Here is a 14016-nt window from a genome sequence, read left to right on the forward strand (position 1 = left end):
TTGTGGTAAGGACTGGGAAATGTCCATGGATAATCTACGGTGCAATAGCAAATATTCTTGGAGTATAGGCTTGAGTAAAAGCAAAATGTCCTTGAATTCCTGAACAACCCTTTTGGGCGCTTGCTTGGTTTGGGTGGTGTTCAAGGTTGATGACACAATGCCAGAAACTGATAATGCTGTCTATCAGTGAAGAGGTGGCTAAATCTGTACCCACCTCCTTTTCTTGAAAAATGAGACCTGATGAGATGTTCTTTCAAGACCCTGAAGTTATATAAGCCTATTATCATTGCATTTATCAACCTTTAAAATCTAAATTTTGAGTTTATTCTTCCTGTACTTGTTTCTGGTAGCGTGGCAAACATTCATTCCACAAATATTTCAGGATACCTGCTATGTAAATGGTAGGTACTACAAGTTTTAATTTGATGTGTTAGATATGATCCCCAAACTAAAAAGCCTTAAATATATGCAAATAGGAAACTAGAGAAGAAAAACAAATGTTAACACACCGTTATAGACCAGTTCATCTCAAAGTGTGATGTGCATTCAAGTCAGCTGGCATCAGGTTGAATCGCAGACCTGAGCAAGGTGTGGGATTCTGCATCACTTACAAAAATCCAAGTGATGTTGACACCACTTGGCCCTGGACCACACTTTGAATGTAGAGTATCTTCATTCAGAGTATCAAGGAAAGCTCAAGGTAAGAATGTGATAGATGTAAAGCTGTCATTTCCTAAAGCCCATGGAAGAAACAAGCTTGAGTCAGGTGACTCAACATGTGGTTGGCTGGGAAAACATGTGATTGGAGAATGTAAGAAGCTTCCAGGAGAAGAAACAGCGTAAGTCATTGCATTGGAAGAAAAGGAGCAAGAAATAAGTAGAGGAATATTTTGTTCGACTTCAATTAAAGAATGTTTCAAGAAACTACAAAAGATGAAGTGGGATATTTACTAGTGGTTAGTAAGACCCAATCAGAGCTGAAAAGAACCCTGGAGGCTAACAGTCCCAACCAATGTGTCGTAAATGTGGAAACTGAGCTGCAGTCCCTTTTCCTTAGATAAAGATGGAGCTCAGAGCAGAAGCCAAACATCAGACGTTTTCATTACATATGCTGTACATGCGTATTATTCAACTTTTTTTTACTGTTGCAAATACCTGAAATAATAGACCTATAAAGAGTAAATATTTTGGCTCATGGTTTTGGATGCTTCAGTCCATGGCTCATTGCCCTGGTGCTTTGGGCTCTGTAATGAAGCAGTATGTCACGGTGGGAGCAGATGGTGAAGCACCATGGCTGGTACATAAGAAAGAGGAACAGACCAGTGCCCCACAGTCCTCTTCAAGGGCACCTTCCAATGACCTGAGACCTCCCACCAGGCCTTTCCCCTTCAAGTTTGCACCACCTCCCAACCCTGCCCGCCAGATCTTCACACATGCGCTTTTGGAAAGGTTCCAGATGTAAACTATACCACTATGAATAGCAGAGTCCTTGCTATAAGAAAAAAAAATTCGTCAATTTTGCACAAGGTGGAAAATATGAAAGAAGAATGAGATCAAAGGAGAGAGACCCACAGGAACCAATATTAATAATCCAGGCATGGAATCTGGGGTGTGTTCTGGGCTAGAAACATGTGAAAATAAAGGGAAGGGTTTAATCTGAAACAAATGTCGCATTTGCATAAATTATAATGGTTGGAACCAATTGTTTCGATACCTTTTCAAGTAAGACAATGAAAGAAACTTCCTTTTATCATTTCCATGATCCAATATAACATTTTTCAACCCTAGCTTCACATTAGCATCACTATTTTTTAAAAATATGAATGTTTGAGCCCCACCCCACAGGAATTTAATCAGAATCTCTGGGAGTGGAGCCCTGGCATCAGTTTTTTTTAGAGCTCCCCAGGTGAGTATAATGTGCAGCCAGTGTTGAGAATCACTAATCTAATATACAGTCACCAGCTCATTTCCTAGGCTTCATTTCTGCCCCTGAACATTCCCCCCAGTGTTAACCATTATACTAACACCAGATCATTTTTAATACTTGGCATGTTTTGTGGTGGGTTTTGATGGTTTACAGCACATCCATTTAGCTCAATATCTTCTATCCCTCATTAAGTGTCATGGCTTAGCTGCAGGTAAATCCTGATATCTCTCATTGGCAAGAAAAGGAAAAGCGATTTGGCACATTCGTGGGTGGAAATGATAAACCTGGTTTATGAATTTGTATGGCACCATAGTGCGGCACTGTGATGCGCTGCAATTGTTCCACTTGTTTTTATCTTTGCTTTAATAATCTACCTTAACAGCCTCTTCTGAATTAGAGCTGATGAGAGAGGTAAATTGTTAAACATGTAAAACTTTTTTTGGAATCTTCTCTCACACATAATTTCAGTTGTGCACTGACAAAAAAACTTTTTTAATGTGAGAAGTATTTGTGATTTCTTCCTATAATTAACTTTTAAACTTTGCCGATCCACTTATTCTTCTAAAATTAATTGAATAGCTACTATATGTCAGATATTTCTTCAGATACAAAGATGATAAGAAGAGGCCATTCTCTGTGTCCTCAAAAAGGAAAGGATCAGCACAGTAAATTTCAAGTATTGTAATTTTTCAATTCAGACATTTAAAAGGCTTTTCCCACAGTCTAGCAGTTGTGTTTTGTAAGTATTGTCTTCAAATTAAATTCATTCACTTATTTAAGTAAAAGAAATGATTCTCCCTCCCATTCTTGTCTTACCTCTGCCTCATTTCCCACTCACACCCACAGCAGCCACCCTAATTAATTTCTCAGGATACTTCTCTATTATTTTTATAAATATGCAAACAAGTAAAACTATATTCATATTACCCCCATTCTTGCACTGTTCTGCATCTTTTTGTAAGTATTAGGAGTGTATCTATAACAACACATTCCGTTGTCATATTGTTATTCCTCCATAATAGTCTGTTGTCTAAAGTATCATAATTTATTTACTGCTACTGGTGATAATTTAGTTTGTTTCCAATCTTTTATACAAAAATGCATAAATAATCTTGTGTCTATGTCATTTTACCCATGAGCACATTAAATTTATCTTTGGGATACATTTTTACTAGTGAAGTTACTAGCCCTTTTAAAAAGTTAACATTCCTGATTATTTCTTTAAGATAATTTCCTAGTCATGGAGTTCCTAGGTTTAATGATATAAATACTTTTAAGGTTTTTTTTTTAACTTTACTGGTAGATTATCATCTGGAAGTTTAGTAACAATTCGTCTTTTCAATCGCATGGTATTAAAGTATCCATTTCTCTGTGACCTCATAGGTACTGCAAATATCTTTCTTTTCTTGACAAATCTTTGATCAAATCACTAAAGAATTGTATATTTAATATTTTAGATGGATTTCTATAGGAGTTAGAAAGTTATAACTTTACAACATGTTTACTAAACAGTCTGATTAGAGACTTCTTTATACATTTTCTTTGTCTAACTTTGAAGACTTTTTATTTTTCTTACTGGTTTGTAATACAGTAATAATAATGATGATGTATAATTAAAGACCTTGTTCCAAGTGCTATGTTAAGCCATTTTAATTGGTCCTATGTATTAGGAATATTTTATCTGAGTTTGGTGTTTGTCTTTAATCTTTGTTTAAACACTATTTCCTCTTAACCTAGAGAAGTTTTAAAGAATATCTAATGAAGCCAATTGTTATGGGTTTTGTTTGCTTTAACATATAAAAAATCAATACCATTCTAATATCAGATTAACATTCACTTTTAAAGTTTTCCTAGTTCCTGCGGGAGTTCTAATAATTTTTTTTTCTGGTACTGGGGATTGATCCACAGGCATTTGCACTGAGCTACACCCTTTTTACTTTGAGACAGGGTCTCACTAAACTGTCCAGGTGGAACTCAAATTTGCAATCCTCCTGCCTCAGCCTTCTAGGGTGCTGGGATTACAGGCATGCACAATAATGCCTGGCTAGTTTTTAAAAATTTTAAAACCCCAATTAATCACTTGATATTTACAAACAGCTATCTACAAAATAACCCTTTTTTCCATTTTAAGAAAGCATTTATATTCCTTTTAAAAATTATTTCTTACAAATATACATAACTGGAAAAGTGAGATTACCCACAATTCCACCAACCCAAGGCAATTCCCATTAACCTTTGGAGAAAATCTAGATTTCTTTATATGTAAATATGTCTGTAAGCATATATTGTCAAGCTTTGTTCACAAAAGTGGCATGCTACATTATACTATGCATATATTTTGTAACCTGCTCCCTGATCCTGCTGCCTTTGCCACATAGGGTGAGTATCCTTCTGGTTAGTAACTGTACCTCCTCAGCTTAGTCATCTAACATGTGGAAGAGTGGAAGAGTGGTCTGTCCCGAGATCAGTTTCACTTCCAAGAGAAGGAAACCTAGACTGAAACATTCCAGGGAAAATCTCACCTGCCAATTTGATGTTCATCAGCTCAGAATTTCCTAAAGCAGTTTAATCCATTGTTGCTCAAAGACTTTCAATTTCTTCCAGGACCTTGCCAGCAACAAAAGGCTAAGACAGCAGTCAATCATTAGCCTGCTCCAACAAGAGAGAGATGCAGAAAGTTGGGCCGGGGATTTAGCTCAGTGGTTATGCTGCGTGCCTCGCAAGTGCAAGGTCCTGAGTTCAGTCCCTGGTACCAAAACAACCAAAACCAAACCAAAAAAACCACTCATTCTTCAAGATATTCTTCTGACTGGTTTTCTTCCATCTATATCCTCTCTTCTTTTTTCAAACCTTGTTGTCTTCCCTCTGCCCAGCCTACATGCCCTCCTCCTCCTTTTGGATAATTTTTAACTCATGCCTTTTATTTATTTCTTAACAAAAATGAGGACAGGATTTGCTCTCCCAGAGATCCAACCTTAGATTTATTCTAGCTGTAACACTAGTATGGACCATTTTATCAATTATGAATGTCTCCATGTGTGTAGAGGCAATAGTAGAACAGTGGTAATGTTACCTTATTCCAGAAACTTACCTTTATAAATAAATAATGAGATATTTCTGTGAAATGCCTTTAGCGAAGGCAGAGGAAAACACTACTTCTTAAAAGACTGTACATTTGAAAGAATGAAAACTGATACCAAAGGCTCCTCAATAGGACATAAATCACTTATGTTTGAAGAAAAAGAAATAAACTGGAAACTCTGTGATGCCAAATTGAGTGGTCAGGTTTTTCTAGGTGACAAGTATAAAATCCATATGAACAGATCACAGCCTAAAATAGATTATTGGATATGCAGGGAAACTGATTTCTCCACCTCCAAACATGTTCCTATATGTACAATTAAAATAAATCGCTACTTTAGTTTACATATAAAAAGATGGCATTTATAATGTAATGCTGCATTGCTACAATACACTGCCAAACATAAAATTAGAAAGTTATGTTAAACAATTTCAGTGAGCAATCTAACCTCATGGTTTGTATGGTAGATTTTTATTATTAAATACCATCTTTTTTCCTGTTTCAACTAATTCATGGTAAGCTTATGCATTAAGTCTAGATACTAGTTCAATAGCTTCATGAAGTATAGCTTCTTGAGATGGCCTTTTCTGTACTGTACATTCTACTCATGTCTCCAGCAAAGGAGAAAATGCTTTGTGGTTACCACTAGAGGGCAAATAGCCTCTTGGACTTCTCTTTGACCAAAGAGCATCTCAGTCCAGTCAGACAGTTGTAAGGTCTCATATAACCTAGTCTTAAATCTTGCATTGCCAACTCCTAGTCAGCCCACAGGCTTAGCAACCTAAGAACATTTTAATTTCTTTTAAATGTGCCCTTTCCCCAGCTCAGTGTCATGGTCCCCTTGGGATGTTGCATCTCCTTTTTTGAATGCACTAGCTTCAGACATCCTCATCCTAACTTTCCCATCTAGATCTTGAACCCTACTATCCTGCTGCCAAGGAATCCTCACCTCACAGCACTGGACAGAAATCTCAGATGGTAGAGGGACATAAAAGGCACTTTCCAATCTGCTTGATTTGTTTACCTTCCCAGTCTCACCTTGCTACCTCTCCTTGGGAGTCCCTTTACATAGCACCCATTCAGAATGCCTGGCACAATGACATATGGTGTTATTTCCTGCCCTAGTGTCTTTGTCCATGCTGCTATTCTACCCGGGTTGTTGGCATTGCCCATCACACACTGTCACAAACTCAGTTCAGATATTACCTATGAGAAGCTTTATAGTTCTGCGGGTCCCTTCTTCTTCCTCCTCCTTTGTTAAAGCAATAGGTTTACTTTTCTCTCTCTAGCCTCTGGTACACACCTCTGTTAACAGGGCTAACTCTGCTGTTGTGATTATGTCTAGCAGAAATGAACACTGGATCTATTTTGAAATGCAAACTCAACAGTTACATCTTTTTTGCTGGATTAGGAATTGTTAGAAGCTCTCAAAGCAGGATGGAATGTGAGCAACTCTCCCCTCTTTTCCAGAAAGCAACTGTGGGTTTTGAAGACAAAGCCTTTGAATAAGGAGGAACAAGATTTCTGCTTGATAAAAATGTGTACTCTATTGCTAGTTAAAAGAAGTAATTAGGACTTTTGGTAGAGTCTGGAGAGACTGCAATGGAGTGGAAAAGGTTTGGAGAGGCCAAACATCACAGCCAGAGACAGGAAAGTGGTTTGAAAATACAGCTGTGGCTGGAGGTGCCAGGAAAGTGGGCTTGGAGGAAAGCCATGAGCCATGATGAAGGGCTCCGTGGGAGTCACATCTTCACAGCCCCCCAGAGGACTCTCTAGAAGAGTGTGAATTCTGTTTCAACTGGACAATAATCGCAGAGTGTGATTTGCAGACTATGATCAAGTTCTTTTTTTTCAAGCAAAATCAAATTACTCCTCAAAACCATCAAGATAATGAAAAACAAGGACAGTCTGAGAACTGTCACAGCGAGAGGAAATTTAAAGAGACACAATGACTAACTGTAATGTGCTATTCTGGATGGAATCCTGGAACAGAAAAAGGACATTAGGGGAAATCTGAAGAAAGTAGAGACTTTAGTTAATAAAAATATATTAGTATTTATTCACTAATTTTAATAACATGTACCATGCTGAAGAAAGGTGCTAATAGTAGGGGCATCTGGGTCTGCAGTGCATGGAATCATTCTGGTTATCCCCCCAATGTCTCTGTAAATTGGAAATTTTTCAAAAACTAAACTTTATTTTTAAAAGAAGAATGAGAAGGGAGGAGGAGGGAAGGGGAAAAGAGAAGGAAAACAATAGGAAGAACAAGGAAAACATAAAGTAACTTATGAAGATGTCTCCAAGGCACTCGAGACACTGAAATGGTGCAGTGCACCTGAAAGCGTAGATTTCCTGAGAATAGGGGTGAAGACATCCAGACACCCTCAGTGACCAGAGCACAGCATCTGGTTTTAAGACAGGGTCAATGCATAGTGACTGAATTAAAATTTATTTGCAATGATGAAGAAGCAAGAGGCAGTAAAAAGAATGTTTTCTTCTGCTGATAAAACTGGAAACTTAACTTGATAAAAAAAATTATAAAGACACCCAATTCAACAAAGTACTGTGTCCTAACATTTAGAAAGAATATTGTAAAATACACTATTAATGCAGAAAATGATCCAAGACTCTGTTCTTTAATAATACTACCATTTTTTTTCTCATTCTAACCTGGAGGAACACTATCCTTTTATATCCTTTTATATGTTTATTATTCTAGTGAAAGAAACTTGAAAAATGATACTTATTAAATTGGATTTCATCATAAGTATTTTGAAATAATCTGTAAAATCGACATTGTAAGCTTAAATTTGGCATATCTCTTTTTTAAATTTTTATTTTTATTAGTACATGTTTGTAGTATATAATATGTAAACACATTAGTACATATTTACATTCATCTTGGGGAGTTGGTACATACACACAACACAGTTAGTTCTCTTTCATTCCCTATCTCCCCATCTCTTGGTTCTCTTGCCTTTGCAATGTTGTTCAATATAGTAAAGTCTAGTAGAAATTTAAACCCAAAAGAGGACACTGACAAGAGGAAAGATGATCAAAAAAAAAAAGATAATACATTTGAAATCTTTTGCCCTGCCAGGATTCTCACCATTGACTGAGGCAGGTGGGGGTCTTGCTGATGACTCAGGATTCTGCTAAGCTCTCTTGCATATCACGAGAGTCTATCAACCACACAACATAAAGCTGTAACCTCTCCTTGGCAAGCAAGCAAAAGCCCAGTAGATTTTTAGCTTGAACAGACAACCCAGATTGATGTTTCATTCTTGACATATTGTAAGTAAAGTAAAAAAGGTCATTTTTTGGTCCTCTCAGAATACATTAATCAATATACATTAATCTCAGAGTCATAAATCAGTAATGTTTTAATATCTACTCACTTCCAGGTGATGATAATTACTTACATGAGATAGGTTCTCTTTTTCTCTCTTAACATAAAATGAAGAAGAGGACTGAAGAAGAAGAGTAGGAACAACAGGGTGAAATGAGCTCTGGGTGGTATAAAGGAAAGAGAACTGGGTACAGACCACCATTGCCTTCTGGGCCAGTAGCTGTCAGTGGGCTTGCATGTCTGCTCCAAGGCCTGCTATTCTTGGGAATTCTGTATGCATTTTCCAAGGTTTTTAATAACTCCAACAAATCAGGTACTATCCATATTTTAAAAACAAGGACTCTGGCAATCACAGAGTTTAGTAACTTGTCCAAGTTTATCTACCCAGTAAGAAGCAGTTTAGGAGTCAAACTTAAATCTATTAGATTCCACAGACCATGGGACCTTCTATACTGCCTCTCAGCATTTCCCTGTTTGAACTTTCCAGGTATAATTTCAGATTAGATGTTTTAATTAGTTAATTCACATTTGTAAGAACTACCAAAAAATCCACTGCACTGATGAAGCTAACTGAACTTCACTTCTTTCAAAATTTTTTGAGTATCTGTAGGGTCTTTGTCAGCTGCTGTGGTCCATAAAGAAAGATTTGTTTATGCCAAGTCCTTTATGCCATATTATAAACCAAGCTCACCTGCAGTGTGTTGCATTGGTACCACTGCACTACAACTGCATGCAGAACATTTACAACAGTGCTCAGAATCTGCTTTCCCATGTAGTATATGTTTTTTATGGATCATCAGTTGTTTTACCCCTAAAACTTTTTTTGGTTCATTATTATCATTTCTAACTCTCTATGATTTAATTTCAATTTATTGAAATAGAAATGATTACTGTTTTAACATTGATTCCTGAAAGCTCCATTATCTGGATCTCACTATGAATCTGTTTTTGCTGTTTTACTTTTGGGGTTTGGTCATATCTTATCTCCTTGTTTGCTTGGTTACTTTCTATTGCCAGATATTCTGTGTGTGTGAAAATTGTCAAGAGACTCTGTACAGTGCTATACTCCCCCAGAGAGAATATACACATGCTTTTGGCAGTCAGCTAAGCTAAGGGCATCAGCACCTAAAAACACTTTAATCTAGTCAGTGATTGAATACCATCCCAAGTTCGGCTTTAGTTCCTCTGAGAATTAGTCTATTTCCAGTACAGTGTTATCCCTAGGTGTAGCTCTTCTGGCTCTAAACTAATTACCTGAAGTATTTACCAAAATCTCTATTCCTTGGCAAACATCAGCCTCCAAGTTTTAGTTTCCTAGTTCCTTGAGTACCTCAAACTTTCTATGTTTTCATCCTCTAAGTCACAGCTCTCAGAATCAACAATCAATCACTCTTAGGAAAAATAAGGCCCAATTCCAGGCTCACCTCTGCTGTGAATATGGTGTGAATATGGTTTGTCTCCTCAGAAACTCATGTTAAATTTCGATTCCAAGTGTAATAGTGTTGAAAAGTGATGAGGCCTTTAAGAGGAACTGATGCAGTTCTCATGGGGCTGGATTAGTTACTTCAGTACTGGGTTGTTGTACAGCAAGGTGGTCCTTCAGTGTCCTGTCCCTTTCTTAGGCAGTCACTTGGCCTTTTATGTTCATCATAATTCGAAGCAGCACAAAGTCCTTACCTTTCTAGAAGCAGAGTAGATGCTGGCACCAGGCCTTTGAATTTCCCAGCCTTTGGAAATATGAGCTAAAATAAACTTCTATTGTTTATAAATTGCACAGTCTCAGGTGTTTTGATAGAGCAACAGAAAACAAACACAACCTCTGTGAACATTTATCCTCTCTCAGACCTTGGCTCCAATATTTCTCACTGCCTTGCTAGTTCTACAACATTTTCAAACTTTGGTTTTTTTAAATATTGAGTCCAGTTCTACTACCTGTTCACATTGAAAAAGTTTGTCCAAACAACCTAGACATTATTGGTAGAATAAATACCCATGCATTATCAGTTGTTTTTATTTATTGTTAATAAAAACACATAGTTTCAATAAAAACTAAGATACTTGGTTTCTCATAAAAAATTAGATAACACTCAGAACTAAAGAAATTTCTGTTCAGATACTATAATTGAAATAAATTACACAATAATATTTATTTTGTAATGTATTTTGCAACAAGTTTGCTTCCATAAATTCATCTCTTTCTTTCTAACTCATGAGTTTTGATTATCTACAACATAGTCAAACTATTATAATCCATATCAATCACTTAAAGACTTACAATTTCTTCTTTGAGTCTCATTTTTTATTTCCATCAATTGAACTAATTAAATGGTTGTGCTTGGAATTTTGCAAAAATTAATTTGGGTAACAGTGATTGTGCAGTTTCAGGGGGACAGGTCAAACTTCTCATACATTCTATCCATGACTGGCTATTCATTCAATTTCTCACTTGTTGGATATAGTATTTGAACAGATGCCCTGTATGAGGCCCTGTCCTAAATTCTGAAGATGCCACCGTGAATGAGATACAGGGAGTGACCTAGAGATGCTCATTGTGGTTAGGGAGACAGACATGTAAAACAGTCCTTACAACATTCCATGATAAATATTATAATTGAGCTATGAACAAAGAGGGACAGAGTAAGTGACTAGGTATGTCTGGGAAGTAGGAAAAGAAGCCTTCTCAGAAGAAGCAGTATTTCAACCTACTCTTAAAAGAATGATTTAAATTTTGGCCAAGAAGGCGAAGGAGATCTTTGTAAAGTTGTGGGACTAAACCAATATTATCCATCTCAAAGCTCTCTGATTTCACCTGTCTCACATCCTTTCCTCTTGCAATCTATTTCTACACTGTTCTTTCTGAAACACAAACATTATCACTGGATTCCCATCTTTTTTCATGACAATTGCAGATCCTTTTGCTGGCATCCAAGGCCTTTGTCATTCTAAATCTCCACCCATATGTCCTGCTCCAGTTCCTACCCTGTCTTCCAGACTGCACTACAGCTATTCGGGAACACCCAAAAGCCCAGGTACCACAGCCCCCTGTCTCATTGCATGTTTTTCCTGCCAGATGCTTGCCTTCTGTGGTTCTTCTCATAGCAATCAAAGAATGCCTCATTATCACCTCTCTATTATAATAAAACCTGGTGAACTTGTCTGGTTCCATCCAAAAGACTATGGGATCCTTACAGTTCAGCTCAGTCCCAGCAAACAACTGGTTCTCAGTGCATGTTTTGGGTGAATGCATTAAAAAAAATTGTGATAATTAATGTGGCCACAGTTCAAGGGATACTCTGCATACCACCTATGTATTTCCCAGAATATTATGCAAATATTTTGAGAAGCAGCTGGCAAATTTCTCATAGGCATTTTCCCTCATTTGAGTCCAAGAGTGTATCATAATTAATAGGATTTTCATGATCATTTGGCCTAACAGAACTCTTGCTGGATCCTGAAAAAGGGAAAACAGAAGATATCCTGACAGTAGCACCAGAAACTTACACCTAAACTTCTCAACATAAAATATAATTATGGCTACATCTTTGAAGTCTGGATTTTTCAATGCTTATGTCTTTGCTATTTCTATTTACTCTTTCCAATTGCAAATCTCAACCACTATACATTAGATCTAAAGTCTTTATAGTTCTAACGCTGGTCCTCAAAAGTTAAAGTTCTAAATGCAATTTGGGATCCCAGATTGTATCCTGGAATGGCAAAAGTACACTAGTGAAAAAGCTGGTGAAATCCAATGAAGTCTTTTGTTCAGTTAATGGCAATGTTACTTATTAATCATCATAAATGTACCATAGTTGTGTAAAATAGTAACATCCGGAAAAACAGAGTAAATGCTGTATAGGAATTCCCTGTTCTATCTTTAAAAACTTTTCTTTACACCTAAAATTATTCCAAATAGAAAAATTATGCTTTAAGAAGTTAGAGGGTGAAAAGAATTATGTTCAGAAAATATGGCACCTACAGAGAAATCAAAGTCACTTGAAGACTGTTCCATGATGTAGCACTACAGCCTGATATATATTAGTCACCTCATAACAGGGAATTCGATGGCTTCCTTTACAAATACCCTCCTGTGCTGCTCTTTCCCTTCCATATCTACTGGGTTTTATATTCATATGTATAGCCTAGGGAAAATTCACATGTAGCTTGTGTTTCATGCTTATTATCTGCACCTAGAACTGCAAGTCCCAGGATCACTCATTAAGCTAAAAAGAGTCACTGGGAAGTAATTAATATTCCTTGAATAACAATGCTCTATAAAGACCAGTGAAAACACCAGGGATTTAGTTCAGAAGCACAGTGCCTTTCTGGCAAGCACAAGGTCCTGTGTTCAATCCTTGGTACCAAAAAAAAAAAAAAAAAAAAAAAAAAAAAAAGAAAACTAAAATCATTATTTAATATAAATTAATATTAATATTAGTAGTAGTATAATAAAAATAACTACACAGTTTAACATAGCAGGAAGCATTTTTCACCAGGTTAGACCCAAGGTAAGTACCTTAATAAATATAATCTGCATCACTGAAAACCAAATATTTTAAATATCCAGTGATTTGAAATATCAGATAATTAGTTGACCTAGCAGCATAATCTGCATTGTAGAAGATCTAAGCTCAGAGAAACCCAAAATATAAATAATTTAAAGAGAAAAATAAAAGATAAATGGCAGGAAACAGGAAAGTAGACTTTGTGAAGATGGGAAAGATTACTGGAGAAGGGGAGAGATGGGCAGGGGAATGATTGAGATGCTGTATGTATATGTACATATTCCCCAAGATGAATATTATTATTATGTATCCCAAAGATGTGCCAACAAAAAAAAGAAAATCTAAGCTAAATAATAAAGTTCTTAGTAATCTATTCTTCTCTGAGGCCACTGGTTAATAAATGAGTCTCTTTTCCCTAAATCCTCCAAGTGCATTCTCTCTGAGAATATAAAAGCTATTCTCACAAATGAGATTCTGAAATCCACATGCAAAAAGGATCAAAGAAAAGATGAACTGGTAGAAAAGACTGGCAGAAAAGGTGGGAAGCATTTTGTTGGCCCCTACAAAGTGATTCGATAAGTAAGGAACTTTATACACATAACCAGTTCCCAGGAGGCTGTCAGAGTTGTTTTTTGCCTACACTGGGAAAGTAGAAAAAAAAAAATACAAATGACCCAAAAGACCACCTGGCAAGTTCCTGAGCGTTCACTGAACACCAGAGATTCAAAGGGTAGCAGAAAGGGGAAGTCTAAAATTACAGATCTAAACATCAGTGTGGAGATGCTCAGAGAGTACCGTGTCCCACTGAGCCTAGAATGGATGCCTTAATCTCAGGACACATGGTTAGAGTTCATTCATTCATTTCATGTGTCCTATTTACAAAGAAATCTCAGGATATATTAATATGATAAGTAAGAAAAAGAAAGAAAATTTTTTTGCACTTAAGAGAGTTTTCAGTTTTTTTGCTTAAATTCATGTATTGGTACAATACATTTACATTTATCCTTGAGTACTTGTACCTGTATGATGTATCTTGGTTCTTATTTTTTCCCCATTCCCCTGCCCTCCCTTCACCCCCTCCACCTTTCCCTATTTACATAGACTTTGTTTCCATTTTTTTTCCTTTTCTCATAATTTTTCCTTTCCCTTCTTTCTT

At 36.6% G+C, this 14016-nt stretch overlaps 1 long non-coding RNA gene across 9 annotated transcripts in view; it reads right to left on the reverse strand.

Annotated features, from left to right (window-relative positions):
* LOC147826219 (uncharacterized) overlaps window positions 1–12624 on the reverse strand; it is a 161343-nt gene extending 148719 nt beyond the window's left edge. For 3 of the 9 annotated variants that reach the window (XR_015439339.1, XR_015439340.1, XR_015439335.1), the window contains exon 1: window positions 4450–12623. This is a non-coding gene — a long non-coding RNA (uncharacterized LOC147826219). Of the gene's footprint in view, window positions 1–4449 lie in introns of all 9 variants that reach the window. The other 6 variants (XR_015439342.1, XR_015439341.1, XR_015439336.1 and 3 more) reach the window with 3 other exon arrangements.
* Between the last annotated feature and the right edge of the window lie 1392 nt (window positions 12625–14016).

Source organism: Heterocephalus glaber, unplaced genomic scaffold (assembly GCF_053883595.1).
Source record: "Heterocephalus glaber isolate CG9 unplaced genomic scaffold, H.glaber_assembly_v1.0 deba00001472, whole genome shotgun sequence".
NCBI classification, from domain to species: domain Eukaryota; kingdom Metazoa; phylum Chordata; class Mammalia; order Rodentia; family Bathyergidae; genus Heterocephalus; species Heterocephalus glaber.